This window comes from Pinus tabuliformis, chromosome 5_2, assembly GCF_031772625.1.
Source record: "Pinus tabuliformis cultivar Carrire ecotype Pingquan chromosome 5_2, CPIR1, whole genome shotgun sequence".
NCBI classification, from domain to species: domain Eukaryota; kingdom Viridiplantae; phylum Streptophyta; class Pinopsida; order Pinales; family Pinaceae; genus Pinus; species Pinus tabuliformis.
The window spans coordinates 839,136,051-839,151,559 of record NC_142306.1 but is presented as its reverse complement, the minus strand read 5'-3'; the positions used below and the strand labels follow the sequence as shown (position 1 = coordinate 839,151,559).

General features: G+C 35.4%; 1 pseudogene; it reads right to left on the bottom strand.

Annotated features, from left to right (window-relative positions):
* Positions 1 to 556: 556 nt before the first annotated feature.
* On the bottom strand, positions 557 to 1,492 carry LOC149161936 (putative protein phosphatase 2C 2 pseudogene; annotated as a pseudogene).
* Between the last annotated feature and the right edge of the window lie 14,017 nt (positions 1,493 to 15,509).

Sequence of the window (15,509 nt, the reverse complement as noted above, 5' to 3'; positions counted from 1 at the left end):
AGGTATATTAATTACATTAAATAAATTATAATTTTAACATTATAATATTATAAATATTTTAAAAATAAAAATAATATAAATATTAACCATACATATTTTATTTTTGAAATTTACTAGTTAATTATTTAAATAATAAATCAAATTTTTTTCAAATCAAAATTATAGATTTTTGGAGATTCGGTGACGGAATCCGAGGGACGAAATTGAGGTTAAATCTTGATTTCTTGCAGTTAAAATGGTTTTTTAATTGCATATTTGGATTCAACACCCTCGAAAACCCCTGGGACGCTTTCATTGTGCAGAAACTAGCTATCAAACTTGCGATTCCAATAAATTCCTGCCGGATTTCGACCCGAAAAACCCGCCGGAAAGGCTTTCAAAAAGTCTGGTTATAGACAACTGCTATAATAATCAGGGAATTAATTAAACAAAAAATTATCAAGGGGGGATCTTTGTTTTTGGAGTATTCATCGTTTAATGAAACATATAATGATCAAATTTGAGTAAGTTGGAATCTCTAAGGAATTCCCCACCCTTGATGGCAACGCTGGATTATCTACAGATTTTCCGCACCCTTCAAAAAATGTGAGAGTTGAACTATCATAACAGTTATATCATCATTGGATCCTCTGGCTTGTGCTACCTCCACCAGCTTCTGGCAAGCAGCTGAAGGACCTCCTAATGGCTTCCCATTAACTTCAGGCACCACATTCTGGAGGCAAAAAGGCTTCGCAATATCTACCGCTTCTTGATCACTCACCTCGTCCCACAGCCCATCCGATGCCAGAATTAAAAAGTCAGAGTCCCCTGTAATTGGAATAATTGTGGTATCTGGTTCAGCCGATATCCATTGTTTGAAGTTGGCGTCGCCTATTGCCCTGGACACTGCTAGCGCTCCCTGAACTCGCCAAACTCTGCCGATGCGAAAAACAGATCCACCCCGATTCTCTATGCGTTGTTGCTCGTCTGGCCTTCCAGGTTTGTGATCACGTGTCAGAGCTTGGGCCTCTCCCCTTCTTCTGCTAATAACTGCTCGGCTATCCCCAGCATTAGAAACAACTAATAAGTTCCCATCTATGATCACAGCACTTAGGCAAGTAGTACCGCTAACCACGTCAATTCCCTTGCTCAAAAAGCCTTCATCTGTTTTCAAGTACCCGGCTCTCATTGCCTCTTCAATACTATTCTTCTTTTTTAATTCCTATGCCACCTCCTGGCCGCTGAGATGTATATTGGCCAGAGCGTCCACAATATTCTGCCCGAGATTTTCTGCGGCAAAATTTGCAGCTTTCCTGCCTCCGTGACCATCAAATACACCAAAAAAGGGGACATGGAGTGACTGTGACTGTGACTCTGATTGTTTGGAAGTTGGCAGAGGACGAATATTGAAAGTTGTGGCCTTGTGGAAATCCTCCATCTTTCCTTTGTCGCCCTTTATGCATGAAACACCATAATGAAAACCGTCCAAGAGCGTACTTAGAGAAGACGACATCGAAGCTGCTGATAATCTGTTCCTGAAATTATAAGCTATGCAATATTTGAACACTGATCAGACTGTTTTTGTTTCACGGTACCGCTTGTATATTGATTTCTATGGACTTCATGGGGCATTTCACGCTGATGACTCTTTGCTCGCAACGGTTCATTTCAAGATATCAATGTCGTTTTGATTTAATTATTTTTATACTGCTTTTAGTTTTAGTTATGAATTATTACAAGTTGTTTTAGTTCTAGTTATGAATTATCACAAGTGGTTTTAGATTAGAGGTTATGTTGTTGTTGTTTTTTTTTTTTTTTTTTATTAGATTATGTTGTTGTTTTTTTTTAATGTGTATAGTTATATAAATTAAATCGTTGGAAAATAGTTATTAGTATTTATTTTAAGTAATATTTATTTTATTATATATTTTATATGGTTGAGATTTTTCATCATTTTATGATGGTCTAATTTTTTGTTTGTAAATAGACTTTGTTATAATACTATATTTATTAATACTTTATCTCAAAAAAATCCTAACTCATATTCATATAACATTTTTTAATTAATTAATAACATATCTAAAATAATTCTCAATATTTGGTATATGAATATTTTAGTTAAATTAAAATTTAATCCATATACAATGAAAATTATTATTATTATTATTATTATTATTATTATCATTTAATTTTAACGTCAAAACTAAGTGAGACACCAAATTGGTGTATGAGACCCTTTTGTTTGTGGGACAAGGGGCCCACCTGTAGTCAGACACCAAATTGGTGTATGAGACCCCTTTGTTTGTGGGACAAGGGGTCCACTTGTGGGGCAATGATTTCACTGCTAAGTCTACGAAGGCATACATATTTTGTCCTCTAGTGTTTCTGAACCTGTGACCTCTTAAGAGGGAACACATGCTCTTAACCATTAGGCCCACTCAAACTATTTTTTTTAATAAATTAATTTAATAAAAAAAACTATAAATAATTTATGATTTTAGAAAACTTTCACATTTTTATTTTATTAATATTATAAATAAAAATAATAATTAACAATGTTCCTATCCTAATTTATAAATCGCTTAATTTTTCATTATAGTTATTAATCATAAATTATTTTATATATTCTCTACAACTATGTATATTTTTAATGTTAAATCTTTGGCATATCAACTTTATTTTCTCTTAACATGTTAGGGTAACATAAGTGTGATTTTTATCATCTCTCATCTCGTACCATTACTTAGGGTGGAATGATCTCTTCCTTGTATATCCATGAGAATGGAATGGTGTCTTTTTTGTATCTTCATGACAATGGAATGGTCTCCTCCTTGTATATTCATGAGAATGGGATGTTCTCCTTTTTATTAGTTTCCGTGGGAAAATTGTTATTAACTTTTTCTATTTTATTATTTTGCACAAAAACCAAGGTAATTATTCTAAAAAATAGAGACGTCTTGAGTTTATGACCTATGGTGTATGGTGCCTTATGACTTCCTAAAATGAGCTTCAGATTACTTAGGCAAATTTAAGGTTATATTTTATAAAGAATTTTATTCAACCAATAAGAAAATTCTCAGTCACTATGTCAATCATTACGAAATTTAGAGACCTTATTTGGCCTTATATCGAAGCAAAATATGTGCAAGCTTATGATAAGTCTCAATTCATTGAGAAAGTTTTAGTTTCAATTGACTAATGCTAACATTAGTATATAACATTTTACGTTACACTAAAATTACATGATCATATCTTTTCTAAAGAGTGATGCTACGACAGTAACCTCATGTGTAAACATACACATGGCTCACCATTGTTCCTACACTTGCCAGCATTGCTTCTACACTTTCCATCACTGTCACTTTCTTGGTTAGTAATGACCCTGAGTCATTGTATAAGTGTTGTTTCATCTACTTTTGGTATATTTTCAAACCATTTTCCATCTAGTTGGTCTTGCCCAAGCAAATCTCTAAACCATCACAATAAGTTGTACATGTCTCATGTATTGTTGGTTTCCACAACTCTTTCATCTTCAATATGTTTATCTACACATATCATGTATGATTCCTAGAGCTTTGGGCTCTTTAAGCTATATAATCCATATCAGATTAAATGGAAAGGAAGAGGGATTTTGAGTTTGTGTGTGATTCAGTTCTTCCAGTAAACCATACATAGTTATGATACAACTAATATGGCACTGTCAATCTTGTATTAATAACGATGACCATAAGTTTTTGAATCTAACTTTGACATGCAATCTAAGTTGTTAGAAGCTTACCAAAGTCATTGTAGTTGAGGGCGAAGAGAAACAGGGTTTGATTCTGATGTTGCCTCTACAACTTGAGCTACTTACTTTTTGGCTTTGTGTCTTTGTCTGCAAGGTATGTGGGTTTACCTTTTGGAATGAACAAATGAGTCAGGGACGATCCTACAAGCTAAGAATGTCATAAGGATCAAAGTTACCAAGTCATAAGGTCATAAGGATTAAAGTTAGCATGTCATAAGGTCATAAGGATTAAAGTTAGCGATTTTGCAAGCCAGGAATAAAAGAGAGGAAAAACTTATTTTTACAGGTGCAATAATTGCAATTGCAAATATTAATAAGCCTTTGTCTTCATAAATTTCACATAGGTATTTCCATTGTGTCATATAAATATGTAAAATATGAGATGAAGTTAGTTTACTTGTTCATTATCTTACATGTTTTGTCATTGTGTCATATGAATATGAAAACTATGAGAAGAAGTTAGCTTACATGTTCGTTAGCTTACACGTTCATGGGATCCTGGCAAGTACACCATAATAGCTCAAGCGGCATTTCACAAAGTTGTTCAGACTTGTTTTGAGATCTGTAGTGGGCATGTAACCCAACTCCATGCTTCCAAGGGTGACATTGGAATATGTGAAGGGCGTGTCTCCATTATTTGGAATTCTAAGCATATTCTTCCTAGCCTTCACTTTTAGCAATTCCTCCATAATCCTCCACCTCTTGTTCTCTTGTCCATAGTGTCAAGAGAACCAATGCAGCCCTTAACAATGTCATCGATGTATGTGAAGTCCCTTTAGTAGGATGATATGTTTGGTCTTGCTCATAGAAAGGGCTCTCATTATTCAAACCATATACCGAGCTCAAAGAGAACACACAACAACAGGTTTTGGGTGTTGTGGGTTTGAAAACTTGTAGATCTCAAACAAATTAGCCAATCCCATAATCCCATAATGTTGTTGTGGACATATGAGCTAGGATTCTCCATGGCATACTTGACCCCATTTTGTGTAGCCAAGTTCGACCCATACTTTTTGCAGCATTAGTCATCTTCATCATAAAGCCCGGAAACTCATAAGTCTGAGGCCTCAATCTCTACACGCAGGAGGCCATCAAATTCTATAGGAGTACTCTATAAGAATTCCCTGGTTGACGTTCTCTTATCATATCATCCCTCACATCCCTATCCAGTCTGTTGAACTGGTGAGTTGATTTCTATATTGTCTGCTACCTACTATTGTCCGGAGACGCTTCCTCTTGTAATGTTGCTTCTCCTATTTTCAGAATAGATAATATTTGACTCGGCTCTGGCTTATGGGGTTCTCCAGCAAAAAATTACCCTCCATTGAATAGACTCATTGATTCAAATAATAGGAGGTAATGCCTATTATCACTTGACTAGAACCTTCCTCATTAAATGCCAACTTTTCAATTTGTCTTTCATGGAAAGTAACCAGACGTGTCATCGAAATAGAGCTCTTTTTTTTGTTGTCCATCATGCATCTTGGGTTATTATAAGATAGACAAGTGGTAAAATAGTGGGCCCACATGGTTGGGTGATAACAAGATAAAGAGACAAGTGGTAAAATAGTGGGCCCGTAGGGTCACAGAAGTGGTGATTTATACTCAATTAAATTATTAATCATGTCTTTTATAGAAGGATAGAAGGCTTAAGAGGATGTTGAGGCATTGGTGGCATGGGGGTATATACCTATGTTGTATGTAAGATCTGTATGGTTTAACAGGCAGGATGGGTAGCTAGTTATAGGAACTGGGGAAAAACTTTGTCTTACAGGTAGCTTGTATTACTCCACAAAATTCCATTATAGAGTTGTAATAAATCATGGTGAAATGTCCAAATAAATTTTCACGAGCCATGGTGGTGACTCTGAACTCATGCATAATTCCAACCATTTTGAGTATACCGTGTTGGTATGTTCTATTTTTTGGGGGGGGATGAACTCATGCATAATCATCTATTTGTAGGCAAAGTTACAGTTATATTTCAATATATTATCATTGCTTGTGTGTCAACCTAACCATGCCTCTCTATTATCCCTTTTGTTCACGTTTTATTCAGTCCCTGCTCTTTGCAACTATGTTGAATTCAACCTTGATTCTGGCCAAACGCTTGACACTTTATCACTGGAACTTGGTAACTTGAATCCACTTTGATCCAATAGGACATGGTGTATAAGGCAAGGGAGGTACTCGAATTCTCAAAATATGCCCTAAAATTTATGATGCAAAATTGTACGTTATAATATAAATTCTTAATTAGAAAGTATTGAAAATTAATGGGAAAACAAATACTTTCATGAAATTAGAATCTAATACAAATAAAATTGAGACTTGTGATTCACATCTCTCTTTCTACAATTTAGCTTTAGCTAATATTTTGATACTCCTACAAAACGTGTGCCTTCATAGAGTGCATTAGTAACTTTGGGAATGGTGTATATTTGTAGAATGATTCTTTCAAAAATAAAATGATGGAAGTTGTTAGGATCCTATAATCTAGGAATCAAAGTGTGTTTTCCTATCTTACTATTTCATTTTGGGGGTCTTTTTTTCAATTTTAGCCTATGAGTCACTAAATGTCATAGTCTAAAGGGTCATTGTATAAAGAGTCATATGAGTTAAGGTCATTGTAAATTTTCATGTCATAAAGGGGTCTTTTAGCCCTAATTCGAATTTGTAAAGGTATAATAGTCCATGAGGGGTCATTATTAGAGTTGAAGGGGTCATGTCATGGGTCTGTTAGCAGTTTATACTTCTCATACCTCCATGATTTCAAATTTCGTCATCATGACATGAGAGGGCTTGTGGTGGCATTAAATTCAAAAATTTTGCAAGCCATCCCTTGTTTCTCCTTCATCCAAAGTGAAATTCGAGCTCTGAACTAGTATGAGGTTTCAAAGAAGGATGCATAGTTGAAGGAGGAGGTTTAAGCTCAAGGTACATGGTCGTTATGCATATGCTATGCAAGTTGGATTTAGCTATCTTGAAGGTTTGCAGGAATTGAAAAAAATACTTCAGGGGTTCTACACCATCTAACTTTCATTACAAACATGCCCATTTTCTCCGTTTTTCTAGGAAATTTTCGCAACCATATCAACCATGGAGGTTTGCCACACTCTGATATGAATTTGTTATGAAACTAATTGTTTTTTTCATCATTTTCAAAAGTGTTTTAGGACCAAATGGAAATGAACTTAAAAAAACCGAAAGAGGTTTTTTCCAAGAACAAGCCAAGGAAAAAAACCTCCTTCAGTTTATGTACAGGTATCATGTATTGGAAGAGTAAAATGCATATTTACAGTCTATTTTTCAGGTTTTAGCATTTCATGTTTTAGTTATGATGTTAGGGTGCATATTGTGAGGAGATGGATAGGAATTTTTTGAAACTGAGAGAAGTTTCTCTCAAGAAAACTCTCATCTACAAAAAATTCCCTCTTTTTTGTAACAACTGGCAAGATTCAAGATATATGATTTCGTCTTTGAACCCTATGTTTCCATAAATTCGGTCCCTGTTTCATAGCAGACTTGCTACGCATTTGTTGTGCAAACTAAAAATAGTCATTTTGAAGGCTTGTAAGCATGGAAGGAAGCACTCAGTGGGTTATACATCAACACCAGGTCATCTCAAGCACATCTACATACTCAGTTTTGCACAAAAACCACCTGCAACCACACCAATTTGAAGACTTATGCCCTCTGTTGTGCAACTATTGCGCAAACATATCAGTCAATTTTATTTTGGAAATTTTCGAATTTTGGAACTTCTAGAAGTAATTTTGGTTATTGGATAAGTTTTGATAAGTTTAAATTCAGTTATTTTGAGTTGTTAAACAAATATTCCAACTTGGTCGATGTTTCTAAATTGTATTAGTCTTGATATAGCAGTTCCAATTTTTCTACATATCAAGTAAAGATGCATTGTATCTAGCCCATTTGACTTCTATGGAGCGAATTTGACCACCTAGAGTGGTAATTCGAATTCCTCATTGTATATAATGACTTAAATACATGGAAAATAGTTATGGTTGGTAGTGTAAGAGGCTAGACTAGAGATTTTTGAAATTTTGTATCTTTTTTCCAAATGAATAGAAGAAGGCGGATGTAATTTGGACAGTGATACATGTGTCATAAGTATTGGTATGTTTTTTCTCTTGTGATGTGATATGTATTTCTTTCAAATATGTTTCTAATATATAGCTTCATACTATATAACTTCCTCACGATCAGCTTGAAAGGAGATTTTTCAGAATTCATGTATTGCTCTGATTGATTCAGCTGATCATAGATGTGTCATTTTCTTCTATGGAAATTTGAACTCATATGTGGCTTGATGCTCAATTTGTCATTTTTCTCTTACCTCTCTCATCCTTCCACTATAATGAATTTTGATTGATTTCCAGTAAGTCTTCCTATCTTGCCCCTATTTCACTTACATCATATCCCTTATTCATTTGGATCTGTAACAGTGCTCTAATCATAAGTAGTTATTCCCTCTGCACCCTCATTCAATGAAAAAAAAACAAATCTTGAACTATTTTTTGATCAGTATAACCAGCCTAAGACTAGATCCTATCAGTCATTCATTTGATTGATAACACAAGATAGTGAGAGAGCCTTCTCCAAGGCTAGGGGGGTGGACCTTAGCCTAAATTAGGTTTGTGGTTACCTCTGATATTTCTCTCGTCAACCTAGGGAAAATTACAAAGTGCTAACAGAAGTGACATACAATGAGAGATCAAATTTCCTAGAACTATTGTAATTGTATTAGAATTCTACATTTATATTTTGAACATCCATTCTTAATTGGAAATTAATTGAATTTTCTTTGAAGCACTTGAATTGGTCTACATGAACTTCATCATTAGTACTTCAACATGGTCCAATTTCATTCTAACATCCTACAGTTGTTGAAGTAGAGTCCAACATCATCATTTATTTTCATCCTTTATGAAGATGAAATATTATTTTGTATTATTAGGTTCATTCTTAGGCTCTCTGTAAAAAATTTCTTGACTCTTAATACATCAGTGGAATTCTCTAGCAGTATCTTCTCAAGAAGATCCTCTGGACATTTTGACATGTTTGGTCTTCTTTTTGTTCTTTGATAATTTTTGAACCACTCGCTTGTATTTATCTCTCCCTCGGTATCTTGGACTCTGTGATTTTTTTCATCAATTTTCCCTGGTAGTTGTACTTCATGTAATATCTAAAATTGGAAATGAATCATTTATTTATAAACACAAAAATTTCAATTTGGTATGGCATCAATCTCTTGATGCCTTTAACAAGAAAAATGTTTCTTGATTCTCTTTCCATAAAATATCTCAGTTACAAGAAAAATATTCTCTAGAGCTTGGGATATTTTAATTAGATCAAATTTGATAATGCAGTTAGAACTTAGAAGAAACATCAAACTAACACATATTTCGATCTATTTGACGATTGTATCGATGATATCAATTTTCTACTAAGGCAATATTTGCTCACAACATTCATTGCAAGTAAGAATCTTTTTATATCACAACAATGTTTATGTGCAGGTTAATGCATATGTGGAATTCCTTGAATTATTTCCATCATATCCAAAATATTATTGTGCAAAAGGTAAATAATTTGGCGACTCTAGGAAGCAAGGAATTTATAATGCAACATCACTAATATTGCAAATAACTGGAGCCCCTTTCCATTCGCCATATTCATCACCGAAACCAGTATTCCCTACCATAGGAATTGGAAGCTTGAGATTCCTTAACCTAAAATGCTCATTTTTAGTCTCAGGAAGCTGCTCCTATGAATTATACATAGCATATGGTCCTAAACAGTTTGTAGAAACTAGGCCACAAGGCTTCTAACTTTAAGAAAATTTTGTATGAAAACAATATAATATGCCATAGGAATTGCAAGCTTGAGATTTCTCAACATAAAATGCTCATTTTCAATCTGAGCAAATTCCTCCCATGAATGAGACACAACATATTTTCCTAAAAAAATTGTAGAAACCATGCCATAAGGCTTCTTTCTTCAAGAAAATTTTGTATGGATAAGGCAGAAGCCTCTAAAGGAAAATCTCCAAAACATTGCAAGGTCTTAACATACTCCTAATTAAATGGCTACTGACTCGGATGTTTCCTTCCTTTGGTTCATATTGTGGAAATTATATGTAGATTCAAAACTACTCATGTAATTTACTAAAACATAAAACTTGAATCTACTCTACTCATCTACAGAAAGCAATTCATAATCGAGAAAGGAAATCAATAACATGTGACATGATTCAATAAACATACACAGATATTTATCTAGGTGAAAGAAACTGCTCAAAACCCCTTCCTATATGTATTTCATTAATCAAAAAATAGAGAATAAATGCAATGCTTTCTCAGGCCTAAGCAACCTCTGCACTAGTATAGTCTATCTCACTACCTCATAAACTGAATTTGGCCAACACTTAACCAATTTTCATGCCTGCAAGCTCTTATTTCCTTGTCTTGTTCCTTGAGGAATTAGGCCCCTATTACTTGGGAAAATTCCTCATTGAGAATTGTGCAAATCCTTTAGGCACTTCTCTGACTGCATGCATCGCCTATACACTTTGAAATAGTCTACAACTGATAGTACACTGGCCTTGAACTCCAATATCAATTAGGTAAATCGAATTCTCTGCATGCATCATTTAATCTGGGTTGATTGAATAGTTAACTGGTTGATCACTAAGGTACACACCCCTCTACTGGATCCTTCAGTAGTTCTCTAACAGTTAGAACTAGTTTAACTCACAATAACTCAAATTAACTAAAATAGATTGCTAGAAATTAGCAATCGATCATATTGAACTGAACTCAAGTGTCTCCAACTCGAATTAACTGAGTTAACTGAGTGCCAATGCCATGTCACCTCAGTTAACTACCTCCAAGTATTTTTCTGAAATTCAAATTCAAATTTTAATCAATTTTGACCAAGGCAAAGTCCAAACTAGATTTTCTTGTTGCATTTTCAACACTCCCTCTTAGCAAGAAAGGGATTGTGTGATACCTCAATCCTACCTCTATGGAACTCAAATTTTCCCTTTGACAAAGCCTTTGTCAAAATATTTGCATCTTTTTCCTTTGTAGGAATGTACTCCAGCAACATAATTTGCCTCTGCGCATAGTCTCGTAGATGGTGATACCAGATGTCGATATGCTTGGATCGATCACGAAATACAAGACTCTCTGAAAGAGTTTGATAAAACTATGATTATCATAGAAAATCACAATAGAATCCATCATCTGACCAAATAACCCAACAAAAATATTTCTCATCTAGATCTCCTCACATGTTGCTTGACTTACAGCCATGTACTATTCTTATGTTGAGCTAAGTGCAACAAATATCTGCTTCTTGTTGTAACAAGAAATCGTTGTTGACCCAACACTGAAAATTACTCCTGATGTGCTCTTCTTGTTTAAAGGATTCCCCACCCATCTACATCTATTAAGCCTTGCAACTCCACTCCCTCTAACTATTCATACCAAAGACCAAACTGAGTAGTGCCTATGAGGTATCTCAACACATGCTTTGTTTCCTTCCAATACAGTTTGGTTGGCTTAACCATTGCTTGACTAAGCTAGTTAACTGCATAACACATGTCTAGTCATGTGTTCACCAAATACATAAGTGAACCCACGAGTTTTCTTGAAATGGTAGCCTCCACTTCCTCACCTGAAGTGGCATCCTCTTTCTTCCAACTGCCTACTATAGGAGTGTCCATGGATTTGTTACTCTCCATGTGGAAATTTTGCATTATCTCGTTGGCATACATGCCTTGGGATACAAATAGTTCCACATATCCTTACCATACTTCCAAACTGAGGAGATAATGCATGTGTCCTATGTCCTTCATCTCAAATTCTCTTGCAAGATCCTCTTTGAAAGAACTGATCAACTTCTCATCGCCGGTTAAAAATAAATCATCGACATATAATAATATAAACAATAATTTACCTTCAACAACAATATGATAAAGGCTTGTATCTGCTTCACTTTTTTTGAAGCCCAACCCTATGAGATAGTTGTTGATCCTGGTGTACCAAACACGGGATGATTTTTTCAATCTATAGAACGATTGCTTGAGTCTACACACATGCAACTCTCTGTCAAAGGTATGAAAACCTTTTGGTTGCTCAATGTACACCTCTACCTCAACAAATCCATTGATACATGTTGTCTTCACATCCATATATTGGATCTTCCATCATGTTAGTGTCAGTCTTGTTAGCCTATCACCTAGATCAAAAATGATTTTAATACTATGTTTTTCCAGTCTTTCAAAATCAAAATTTTCTATTACTGGGTTTACACAACAAATTTGGTCATTGTAGGGTCAGTTTAAAGATGAAGTCATTGTTTGAAAATTCACTCATGTTGGTCGCCTATCACACTTTATGAAGGTGTCATAATGAAAATGGATTAGTCATCATCATCATTCCATTAGGTCTTAGGTTATCCATTAGGTCACTAGGGTTTCCAAGGTCCATCATTTCCATAAATAAAACCAACAGTGAGTCAAACATGACAAAGCAACTTTCGTAGATTTGATCTTGATTTTTTTTACACACTCCTCATACTCTCATGTTATCAAAGGTTCTAGAAAAAGAAGCTTTAGCATTCAGGGAAGCAAAGGACATCTCAGGTTTGATATGGTAAAAGGTAAATTTTGTCTTCATAAAGTGAAAATCAGTTTCTAAAGGAGAGTGGGTCCCAATTCTTTTTGAAAAAATGAGGACACTTTCCCTATATAAACTCAAAGTCCCCATAACTCCTTCATTCATATCCTATTCACTCTTTATCGTCAAGCTCTCTTGCCCAAAAAAGAAAAGAACTTGTTTTCCTAGCAGAAATTAGCAAAAATTTTAGGGCGTTGTGCGTAGAAGCACTGGGCTCTGCTTAGGAGATAGGCACTACGCGTAGAAGAAATGCATTTCACTTTGGCGTTGCGCATAGGAACGCTGCGCTCTGCGCAAGACAGAGTACCCAGAAATTCACCAAAACTCTCCTAAGCTTCAAATTTTCACTTGCAAGCTTGATTTTACCAACTTCTAAGCTAAGGAACAAGTAAGTAGACCATGATCCTCCATCTCTTTCTTTTCCAATTTCATCTCATGTCAATAAGTCTTCAAGCTAGGGTTTGTAGTGAAAATTTACATAGGAAATGAAAGGGTGAAAATGGTATTCATTATTTTTTATTTCTAAATCATGTAAAATGATATCCTACACCTACATACATGATTAATGAGCCATTATAGCTATTTTACCCACCTCAAAACAATGTTTGAACACTCAAAATCAAAACCCTAGCTCATTCCTAGAGGTTTTTGGACAAGTTTCATCATAAACCCTGTTTTCTCCACCTACAAGAAAATCATCTTTCCACCATATCTCCACTCATTTTTCATCAGTTTCAAAGTCCTCTCACCTTTCTCAAGACCCTCCCATCATTTTGTCAAAAAATCACTTCATATCACTTCATTTCCATTCACACCTCACATCTTATTTTCGTTGCCTACTGCTAGGGCTTTGTGTCATCATGGAAGCAGAATCTTCGCCAAAAAGAAAGCGACAACATAAAGGAGGAAGATCCTCAGATATGAACCATCAAATTGCAATACAATCAACTCCAATCCTTTCATCAAACAATGCTTTGAGGATGTCCATTGTGTGGATTTTTTCCAAAGGGTGAGCGAGATGAGGTTTCATGAGCAACTAACAGATTGGGTGGCAACTCAACTAAAAGGAAAAACTGTTGTCATTGCTGGTGTTGAGTTCAGTTTTTCAGTAGCCTCAATCTCAATTGCAATTGGGTTACCGAACAATGGCAAATATTGGTTCAAAGGAATGAACCTAGATCTTGAATATTACAAGCCATTCTTGAAGATGCCATATAGAGATACACATAGTCACCTCATGCCTCTCAGATATTTATTGGAGAAATATGCCCCTTTTATGAAAATTGTCTTAAGGTTCTTCACTTGTGAAGGTAGATTCTCTAGGTTATATGCCTATCATATCCGCCTCCTGATGCATTTCACATCTCAAAAGCCACTCAACATGTGTAATTATCTATTCAAGAGAATTTCCAAGATGTCTGAAAAAATAAAATTAAAGGACAAAGAGCACTCCCCAAGCTTGTTCCATCACAATCTCATCAAAACCATTGTCCTTCACTAGCTGATAGAGAGAGGTATGGCTTGGGAAGCCTTTTTGGAAGCAGACTTGAAATGGCATGAGGAAAATGCAGCATCTCAGTCTCCAAGTGTGCCAAAACAACAAACAGAGGTAGGGTCATCTAGAAAAACAACTCAGCTACCCAAACCTGAGGTGACTAAAGTGTATAAGAAAGGACAAAGGCTTGTGTTTTCTTCTCACAGAGAGAAAGGGGCCAAGCCTTCTTCATCAACAAAGCAGGGACCGACAGCAAAGGATAAAGACACAGTTGAGCATGAGTTTGAACTGGTTGATTTAGAGACTGGGGATCAAACCACCAACATGAGGCAGACTATCAAGGATAAGGACAACAAAATCAAGGAGCTGGCAATCAATTTGGAAAGGGTAAAGTATGTTATATCATTCCTTGAACAGGAAAACAGACAACTCAAAGCAAAGGAGTTGATCCTAGAAAAAGAAAAAGCCAAGTTAATGCAGCAAGTTAGCAAAGGTAAGGAGATCATGGAATCAAGCGAGCCCGAAGCAATATAGGGAAGAGGAAAAATGAAAAGACCAAGAAAAACAGGCCTCAGGAAAGCTTTGCAAGAAGAGCAAGAACAAATTCTGTTGAATGAGGACCTTGACCTAGAGGATAGGATTTCCCTTGAGGTTCATCAAGATAAGGAATATTGGCTCAATAGAGTGAATGAACATTTGGAGAAGCTCCTTGAGAAGGAAAACAGAGACAATCAGTTGCTCAGACACATGGCACACCACTAACAATCTCAAAACATGATCGCCAATGTCAAGGTAAAGCAACTTGAAAACAAGCTCAAGGAGGCCAAAAAAGACCAAATGAATGAGGTAAACTTTGATATTCTTGTTGAAGCATCAATGAATCTATAACAAAGATTTTTTTACACCTTCCCTCCAATTTTGAGCCAATTCTGAGCATTTTATGTTTTTTGAGAATTTTTGGTCTAAATTCAAAAATTCCGCTGCTCCAAAAGCGTAGCGCCTTGGTTCTGCGCTTTTTCCTCAGGCCTCCATTTGAGGAAAGGTCTACATTTTTGTAAAGCTCTTGCCATCCTATAAAAACCCATTTTCCCATATTTTGCAAAGGTGGCTTAGTTTTGGAGAAAAGGGCAAAAAAGTGGCAAAAACCAAGCATTCTGGACCCTTTTTTTATAGGTGTTGTGCTTCTAGAGTAACCTTGGGAGAATGGATTTTTGAAAGACTTCCCATGCTCGAAATTCAGAAATTCAAACTTTTATGGAAACTAGACTTGAAGGGATAGTTTACTGTTCTCTCATATTTTCATTTTGACCTCTGAAAGGCACCTCAAAATTAGCTCAAAGTTGGCGCTGTGCTTCTGCACTTTTCTGTGTTTTAATTTGTAAATTTCACTATGTAAAATTTCTAGTTTCTAGTTTGACTTAGTCAAAGTCCAGATTCTTTATGTAATAGCTCTAGTTTTGAGGCTAGGTGATGTAGGCATGAATAAATGCACATCATAGGTTGTTTTTGATGTTTATTAGACCTCATAAAAGAAGCAGACTCC